This window comes from Varroa destructor, unplaced genomic scaffold (genome assembly GCF_002443255.2).
Source record: "Varroa destructor unplaced genomic scaffold, Vdes_3.0 BEIS01000001.1, whole genome shotgun sequence".
Taxonomy (NCBI): Eukaryota; Metazoa; Arthropoda; class Arachnida; order Mesostigmata; family Varroidae; genus Varroa; species Varroa destructor.
The window spans coordinates 18,833,640-18,841,545 of NW_019211454.1; the positions used below are offsets into that span (position 1 = coordinate 18,833,640).

The 7,906-nt window shown below is 39.3% G+C and overlaps 1 protein-coding gene across 1 annotated transcript in view; it reads left to right on the forward strand.

Moving 5' to 3' along the window:
• The first annotated feature begins 5,889 nt into the window (after positions 1-5,889).
• Positions 5,890-7,906, forward strand: part of LOC111243123 (uncharacterized) — a 37,190-nt gene continuing 35,173 nt past the window's right edge. Inside the window, exons 1-2 of the mRNA XM_022788217.2 lie at positions 5,890-6,160; positions 6,387-6,885. The gene's annotated coding sequence lies outside the window, so the exon portion shown is untranslated. The remainder of the gene's footprint in view (positions 6,161-6,386; positions 6,886-7,906) is intronic.

Sequence of the window (7,906 nt, forward strand, 5' to 3'; positions counted from 1 at the left end):
AAGGGGCTTACCGTAGGCGCTTACTAATCTTTACATTTGAATGTTTCAGAGATTAAGAAGGCAGGTCGAGATGACAGCAGTTTAGCAAGTAAACATTCGACCGATTCGAAAAACTACGGTATCTCGCTTTTGGGCTGCAGCCTCATTTACACACAAAGGTGGTAGCTCTTTGAACACTTCTAAGACACGTACGAAGAATAAACGGGTGTAGGTATATACATATGTTTCGATAGTTAACGGAATCGCTATCTGAAACATGTTAGTACTGGTTAAAAGTGGTATAGCTATTTAGTTCTTTCTATACAATAGCCTGTGTTGCTTTCAAGAGCCAGAAATGCCTATTAAATATTTAGTATGAGACCGAAGCTCAAGCTGCTAACTGTTTGCGAGTTTTTTTTGGCTATAGCTCTATTATTGTGGACTTTTGAATCGACTAGCCTTATTCTATTCAGACTTATCTATTGACAAATTCTCGACCCTTTGACAGCAGAATTGTTTTCTTGCATTCAGCATTTGTTTGGAGCATGGAAAATTGCCAACCTAATTCAACCTGGACCATTCTCTATAGCTCTGAAGAGGAGAACATAGCCCTCAAATAATCTATTTCGTATTTTCCGGATCACTGGCAAATAAAAGTCATTTGCCTAATGTCTTTCAGGTAAATTTATCAAGATACTTGATAAGCATATTACCACATGCATACCTACATTTAATACTAAAGATAGTAACTCAAATTGGGTTGATGAGCCCTTGGACAAGTAACAATGATCACAGTGCTATAACTACCGTCAGCCGATATGATATAAAAAAGTGTCCTTCAATCAAGTACATATTTTCGAAGCACGTCTTTCGATAAATTAGCTCAGTAGAATGAGTGTCACCTCCTGGGTGGTTAACATCACGACTACCTCGTATCACACTATCCAGTGGGAAAAAAAAAATAGAATATACCACAATAAAAATTATTGACGTCGCAGTACAGATGCTTGCCTATACGTGAAATGAAGACCTTGCCTGCAGCTTTAAAGATAGCTGCTTCTCTACGGAAGCTCCAAAAGCCTTCGAAAGCTTCGTAAAAGCTTTTTGTTGTTCCAGTTGTTCGTTGGATATCCCTTTGGATAGTATTCACATATGGGCTGTCCGCACGTGAGGTTACTTCTGTTAAGCTGTTCGAGTTTGGGTTCTTCTATGACTTCGTTGGTTGTATCCTCAGTCGCAGTATGTCTGATAGCAGCTAGTTATGCCTGATTTCCATCATCTTATTGTTTTCTGCCATCTTGTTTATTGTTTTGCTTGACGGCCTTCGGCTTGGCTGTTCTTCCTCGTACTGTGAGTTCTCAACCTATGTTAGGTTACCGTAACAGCTTTCTTAACTGCTAAGGCTTCCTGAAACATGAAGCTCAATACTCATTCGACGTTTCAGAGAGTTATCTTGATAAAGTCAGCAAAACGATTTAAGGTGACAAACGTCATGGCGATTCAAGAGTCGTCACTGATTTATGTTCTGAAACGACTTGACTTTTGCTTTTTTCAATATTCTCAACATCTACGGGAATTAACACAGCATTATTACGTTTTTAAGATAGAGTTAAACAGTGGTGTGACGGCACTGCGTTTGACATAATCGTGTGTATATTTAAAGAAACAGCCTTAAAGTTTTGAATTATTATGACGACGTCATCACTTTGCGTTCAAAGACGGCCTTGGCGTGAAGTGTCTCACAGCTTACCTACTCTTTTAGATGCTACTACGGAAGCCCCGAGAGGTCGCTCAGTTTCTGTTTTGTACCACTCCATTAGCATGTTTATCTACTAGTGGCTGCTTCCTCCTTATAGGAGACATTTTTCTCGTCCTTGCCGGGTCCCTCTCTGATGAGCTCTGGACTCGCACGTTCCCGTAATGATTCGAGTACAATTGATAACATTAGCACAAATTTATCCGGAATGCGGTTACCAATTCTTCTAGTTGTCAACAGCCGATCGTGATTTTTATCGCAATGAGTGCCTCATTGCTCACTTCAAATCAAGATAAAATTTCATAATTTCGAGTTTAATTGAAACGCTAATTGAATGAAACGTCTAGTTTCCCGTTGATTTATACTTTATCCATAGAAAAAAAAAACATTAACTAAAATGATTTACAAAAAATTCAGTATTTACTCTAGTGCTATATGGTCATATTGTGCGATTATTGCCACGTTTATGGTAAATTTCAATTTAGGTTCATCTTCATTAATGTGTAGCAATTGGAAAAAGCTTTTATTTCAATTTGTAGTCCTTAGAGTATATATATTATATTTACCATTACAATATAATTATTGTTGCAATAAAATAATGAACATAAACTTTACTCATAAACTACTGCAAGAGATCTCACCTATAATTGAAATAAAATGGCCACCAGAGTAGAATTAACCACCACCCTGAGAGCAGATATGAGCCCTTATATTGGTACAATAAAAGTGCAACATCATTGTAATAACCGACTACTTTATGCACAACTTTGTCGAAATAACTGGCAAAATACTTAATTTTAACCAGGCATCTTCTGGGCCTCATTTTCTCTTTACAACGAGTAGAAGCCACTATAAATGCTTTGCAATATTTGAACTACTCCATATGTGACTGAATTAAACTATTGTACTTTCTTTATCTGGCACAAAACCTCGAAAAGTTCTCGAGGTTTTGCGCCAGATGAAGAAAAACTTTACCAAACGATATGGATCATTGTCAAGCTTTTCTCTGCAGTCCTGCTCCATATTTTCACTCGAAACTTATCTTCATCGATAATTTCAATTTCTTACCCACTCTCACTGTTTTAGTTTCTCTAGGCAAGTCAGGTTTCCCTAGAAAATGCCCTATCCTACTATGTCCAAACAATGCGCTACCTTAACGAAATGTTTGTGGCCTCATCAAAAATCTCCGTTTGTCATCTGTACGCTACCCACTGGGTTTGTTTGTCTGTTACACATCGCAAAAAGCCAATCTGCAGCGTTTGGTTTGTCGGGAGCAATTTCAACGTCATCGACTTCATTGCGGAAGTCATCGACTAAGTGAGAAAATGCTCCGCTGCGGAACTTTATCGTCATGCCGTGATTTCCATATAGTTCAACAATCTCGGTCTGCCTGGCTTACAATAGAGCTTGTTTATTCAAGAGCTTGCTTATTGACTGCATGGTCGAACATAAACGAACCTCGACATCAATTTCGATGTCAGATTCGGCGCTGTCTTTGTGGAAAATTTGCACGATGTATGCGGTTGCTAGGGGCATTACTACCATGGCTAAAGCACTTTATCGGTTGAAAAAAGCATACACATTACGCCCACAACGAACATAGAAACTACGGTGAGTGTTCAATTTCCGTGACATTACTACACAATATTATGTCCAGCTAATAATGATATGATTCGATTCCTCCACTTCGGGAGCTGCTCACATCTGAACCTGTTGACAATGTACCCATGATGCGAGAGTTGTAGCAAGACTGGCTGCAATAATACACTAATAGCATTGCCACTCTGGGGGCTTTATTCGTATCGGCCTTTCGAGCGCTTGCGTACTCGTAGTTAGCTAAAATGTGCCGCATTCGCGTGTAATTAACGAGACTATGTGCCTTGGGGTAATCAGTGGTGATTTAGACTAAATTATCCGCTAGTTTAGCTTAAACGAACGTCTATACCTCTCCTAATAATATGCTGCCATATAACGTACTCGGTCAGATTATACTCGACGTATTTAATCGACTGCGTAGACGTTACCAGCTATACCCGGCTGGCGGTACGTAGAAGATGATGGAAATATGAGATAGGAAATGTTTCGAATTAACACTCGGTTACTTCTTTTGACTGAGGTTTTCTTTCCAGCCACTCCACGATTACTAGGCTGTTATCGAATAATTGTGATTTTTTTTCCGAGCCTCAATAATGGATTTCCTTAGAGCTGATATTGTTCGATTCTGCTACTGTTATCGGTTGGATATTATCATGTATAGTTTTCCGGAGGAGAACTATCAAATTCCTCTTTATTAAGCAGCACGTTTGAAAAGTCTTGAGTTACAATAGGTATTCATAACCAAAACAATCCAAAAACGCGTTATCGAGGCTTCTTTAGCTTGCAAAACATGCTTCACTCATTTCGTCGTTTAGACGATGAAAGAACATACGAAAACATGTCGCAGATATGCTTCCCGAAAGACTATATTTTATTTAATTAATTTATCGAATGTAACAAACTTTCGGTGTATTGCAGTATATGATTTGGAGTGTTTCGGCTAGCAATAAGGTACTTCGAATTTTCACCATATTTTTATTACCAACACATCGGCTAAGAATGGACATACGTTTTAACGTCAAACCGCGTAAGACTTGTATCTGCTAAATAAATGCCAAATTATTGTTGAATTTTATCTAGTCTCGTATTCAAGCGAATAAAAGTACCTAATCTGTTATACGAAGTTGATTCGAAATTATAGTTCTAATGGAAATTACTTAATCTGTCGCTAAGTCTTCGTCTTCCTCTTCCTGTTTGTTGATTTATTCTTTTAAAACGTCCTGGCTGCCTTAACCTGATTCTTTTTGCTGACAGACTGACAGAGCTCTACCCGAAGCTATACTGCGCCATATATTTTGCAGATTGGTATAGTATTCCTTCAGCAACATTCACGTCATGGCTCTTATAATAGCATTGAAATAATTTAGGAGGTAAAGCAGACGTATGCTGAAACCCGCGAATACACATCTAAAATGACTGCCAGTAGTGAAGTTTTATCACACGTGCAACGGCAGTCAGTCATCAGTATTCATAGAGGCTTTTCAGCCGAAACCCAGACGCACGCTTTAGCCCGGATCCAGCAAGCAAAGGTCGAATTTAACTATAATTCAGTAATAGTTAGAGGAAGGGCTAATAAATAAGAAGCGAGGCTTTTAGTGTATGCTACATATACGTAGGCGCTGGTTAAATTAATTCCACGGCAGCACCTAAATATGACGAGACAGTGGTTCGAATCCGTGAACGGGCAATAATACCCAACATGTGTTAAAAGGTATTTTTCTATCCATATTCATTACGCCAGATATCATCTGGGATAAGAATGTATCGGTACTACATAAATTTTAGATAAACTTAGATCTGCATATTTGAAAAAATCAATGAGTAATTAAAGTCAACGGTAGATGTTTATGCATGAGCGAAATCGTTTCCACTTTGTTTGAGACAAGCAACTTTATCCACCAATCATTAACTAGAAGACAAATTATAGATTTACACGCGTCTTCTGGAATCCGAGCTGACATTTTCAGTGGGTGTTCCTTTGCTAGCTTTTGTCAAGAATGAAAATTGCTAACGAAAACATATAACATAGTGCGTTCCGATGTATTTTTATCCGCTACTGAACTCGACTCAGTTCCTTCGGCGACTTATGACCGATAATACGCATTTGAAATCTGTAGTAGTACACACATACTTAGCAACTCGTACCTAAGTGACCAGTAGAACATTTGTACCAATATCAATTGAGGTCGTCATATGAACAGATAGACAGATATTACATTAATATTGCGTCATTGTCACGACATTGTCGTATCCGACGAAACCTGGATTCGGGACGCTTTAGCGGGGACAACTTGGTCACGACTCCGCTGTTGCGCCTCATAATAAAAATAATCGCTCTACACTGAGCTGGAACATATGATAACTTCTACAAACTAATTCTTACATAAAAACGCAATATGTTACATTACTATTATATTATATACAAATAATATGAAGTATATATTGCGTTATTAGCGTTAATTCGTATATTGTGACTCCCATTTCAACGAGAAATCTAACAGCAGATTTTCCCACTTGCCAAACCCGCTAAATTCAAAAGCTGAAGGGTTAACGAACCCGCTAAATGTACCGTATATGATTTAGCGCATATTGTAAACACGACTGCTTAACACGTTACGGTACACCACATTCAAAGCAGACAGAGCAGTCCACGTGCCAGGTTTACTTGTACTCTAACGCATCGAATACAGTTAACAATTTTTCGTAGTTAAATCAACGTATTGCATACTTCCGCTTACAATTTCTATATAAAACATTTTGGCTTACGTCGAATTATGAGCTGCGAGCTGCTCGACGACCCTGGAAACACTGCCGTGGAATATACTGACAGTACGGTCTACCAATGACTAAGGAACCCCTGAAAAGGCCGAATCTTTCAGTGTTATGTGTCGTTTCGTAGAGCCTTATTTATGTATATTCCTATTATTCGTCAGTCCTCTGTTAAACGACTGATTTCGCTAGGTAGTGTGGTATCTGCGTTGGTTGGGTAAATAGGATCGGGACAACTGATACGTTGAAAGACTTTGTAGTGGTAGTTATTATAATTCGATTTCAGGTGGCAGTTCGGCTTTTTATTGCAAACCGGATTCGAAACGTGTCTAAGCACGACTATTATACGAGATGCATCCTGTTAACGCGCGGCTTGGTCTTCGCTGTATATTCCTACGCTTTGCTCTGTCTCACAACAGCAGCTACCGTAGATTATCTTGGTAAATCAAACCCATTGCATATCTGACATCGAAAATCGTATGGGGGTACCTTCGCTTCCCTATGGAAACCCGAATATAAATATGGAGTAGAGAACGGGAACACCTATGAAGGTTCCAGAGGTTTCCCGTAAAACTATGCAATACGCAAGCCATCGACTTTGCCTCAACCATTAAGCGCTACACAATCGTCATGTACCATTCTTCAACCAATATCGCTTCCGCATAATCTCTTCTTGCAGCATAATTTCAGCCAGCAACGAGAACCGTGTGTTCGACGAGCGTGCTGAACGACATGAACGGAACCGGCAAGGAACCTGCCGAGCTTCGCCAGGGACAGACAGATGGGTGAGTCAAGTAGAAATATTTGTACGGCAGAGGCAAATATGAAAATTAGGTTGTGTCGGAATCGGTTAGGAAATCCAATTGCGTCGCCCAACGTGGACTCGTGGCGTGCAGACTTCACTGAGACTTGGTTGACGAAATCTGCACATAGCAGATTAAAGGGCAGTCAGGGCGGATGTTCGTTACGCGGTGTCGATTATTTAAAACGAACGAACAAACAAAGCAGCAAGAAGCCAAGACTGAATTTGAAGGTGACATGCTATGAAGGAGAACGGCTTGCTGATGAGATATCTATGCCTTATGCGCGTACTAGCCGGATACACACACATATGTCGATAAATACGCAAAGCTTCCAGTTGATGAATGCTCTGTGAAGATCCAAACAAGATAATTTACGTTACTTTATTTTTTGTTTCGTTTCGAGGCAATCACCCATACGACGCTTAATTCGCTGTTTTAAATTTTTTAGTATCTTATTTATACCAATAAGTCCTCAAAATCGTCGCTGTTTATATATTGCATAAAGAACTTGCTTCGCTAAGAGCACTACCTGACTAACCCTTTCTAGACCAATCTGAGGTTTCTCCGACAGATCTATGAAGCGGGATGAAAAACCACACAAGCAGCTACCAACCTGAATAAGAATTTTTTTATCTTCCTTATTTTTTTGATTGTGACTCTCTAGTAGTGATTTTTCCCCAACGCTGGGATTTGGGTTAGCGTTGCAACTTGTTTATTATTAACTATGGGTACCATGGTAGCTCACATAAAACGATACGTATTAGTCACCCAGACGACGCGGCTTCTAGTTCCAAGAAAATCCAAGCCTGCTATTGCTATTATTATATATCTTCATCACAATAGGAAATGAGCGATGCCGTATGCTACAACAAATGTCATTTCCAAAGTTATTTACCATCTTGCTTGCATACTTTCATGAACACTTCAGAGTTATCTTTTTTCTAAATCAACATCACCTTTGTCCTGTGCTCTGGAAGCGACCCACTCAGCAGCGGATAAATGG